This window comes from Dermacentor silvarum, chromosome 8 (assembly GCF_013339745.2).
Source record: "Dermacentor silvarum isolate Dsil-2018 chromosome 8, BIME_Dsil_1.4, whole genome shotgun sequence".
NCBI classification, from domain to species: domain Eukaryota; kingdom Metazoa; phylum Arthropoda; class Arachnida; order Ixodida; family Ixodidae; genus Dermacentor; species Dermacentor silvarum.
This window is the reverse complement of record NC_051161.1, coordinates 51,359,022-51,360,682: the sequence shown is the minus strand read 5'-3', so window position 1 is coordinate 51,360,682 and position 1,661 is coordinate 51,359,022. Positions and strand designations below refer to the sequence as shown.

Sequence of the window (1,661 nt, the reverse complement as noted above, 5' to 3'; positions counted from 1 at the left end):
TGACCCGGACGTGATTCGAACACGCAACCTTCTGATCTGGAGTCAGACGCGCTACCGTTGCGCCACCGAGTCAGCTGCAGAGCAAGGGTTTTAAAAGCACGTTATAAACCAAAGCATAAAAACTCCAACCTTTTAGTTTGTTATTTTTTTGTTGAATTGTACCATTCCTCTATACTTGGTCGTCTTACAAGTTCTGCGAGTGACATTTTAACGAGCCAGCATGCACAAGTCTAAACGCTCGGTCCACGACCGAGGCATAAAAGCTTGCGGAGGGGTAATGTTTGCGCGCGGTATGCTATTGCCATCTAGCGGTCATACCGAACACTAGAAGGCTAAAAACGTAAACGGCGCTAACGCGTCGCGTCATTTTAATCTCTGAGGCAATGTATTTGTGTTGATGTAGGCGACATCTGGCGGATAATTAATAAGCTAAATATACTGCCGAATGCGGCAATTGAATCTCAGAGGCCAAGCTGGTTCGTTATTCTATGTGCCGCAGATGCCGGCGATGCGCGCCCAGCTTGGCTACCTGCTGGGTTGTCGACTGTGGAAGCTGTGTGAGGAGTGGAATTGTGCATTTCATGTATGCAATTTGCAGCCACTGACATAACTGTGCATGTTGTGACTGCAACGTCTTGTGAAGCGTATGGTGAGCGCGGTCGCACATGGACGTTGGTAAAGGACAATGTGTGCCATGATGCGCTTTCGTGATTGCGGCAGTTTGCGCGATGTCAGAGCGCCAGTGTACTCGGTTACTTATTCTGTGGTTTCAGTTTTTAGCAGAGTAGCGATCATATTTGGGGCCATCGTATCGAAAAGTGCCCAACCTGCACGGTTATTCACGAGGTGGCGATAGTAGGATGGTAGGTGCACTCCTTTGCTTAGGCTGCAACGTTGCGATAAAGTCTGTGTTGGTGCTGTTCCAATGTAAGCACACGTGGTTGCTTTCCGATGATAACTGTGCTGAGTGTGGTATTCTCATTGTGGTGTTCACTGCCATGCAATTTGCATTGCAGCGTACCAATGAAAACTTTAGATTGTTAGGCGGCTGTCGCAAAAGATATGTCGTACCTGGGACGTTATTGTTCGTTGAACATGGCCGCCACCACCACTGCCGCCAGAAGCAGCAGCAGCGATGTCCCTAAACTTACAAAATTATATTTGTAATTGTGGACTTAAGAACACAAAATTGGCATATAAATACAATGTTTGCCCACTGCTGCGTCGCCGTCGATAGCTCAGTTGGTAGAGCGGTGGACTGTAGAGGTGAAAACACTATGGAAATCCATAGGTCGCTGGTTCGAATCCGGCTCGACGGACGAAATTTTTTTTCTTATATTTTTCTTTCAAATATTTGACGCGAGATACAGAAGCGCTACGTAACAGCGTTCTAATTTTAGAAATCGTAAAAAGAGTGCAACCTTTTTTTTTTTGTAACGAATAAAGTCAACCGGTGTGGTGGTATGTATGATCACCACATCCGAATTCTCACATACACGATATTGATAAATGACGCTTGTTTAGGGAGCCTTTGCATGTAGGCTCCCTACGCTTGTTACGATGACAGCGCTTTCGCGAGAAAGTTGCAGGGCTCTTCTGGCTAAACCACGAGCTGATTTGCATAAATGCGCGACCTTTGGGGACAATGTCGCACCAACTGG

General features: G+C 46.6%; 2 non-coding genes across 2 annotated transcripts; one reads left to right on the top strand and one right to left on the bottom strand.

Moving 5' to 3' along the window:
• Trnaw-cca (transfer RNA tryptophan (anticodon CCA)) lies at window positions 1–72 on the bottom strand. Its single transcript has one exon. It is a non-coding gene; the product is annotated as a tRNA-Trp (tRNA).
• A 1,155-nt stretch (window positions 73–1,227) lies between these two features.
• On the top strand, window positions 1,228–1,319 carry Trnay-gua (transfer RNA tyrosine (anticodon GUA)). Its single transcript is given in 2 exon segments — window positions 1,228–1,264; window positions 1,284–1,319. It is a non-coding gene; the product is annotated as a tRNA-Tyr (tRNA).
• The last annotated feature ends 342 nt before the right edge of the window (window positions 1,320–1,661 follow it).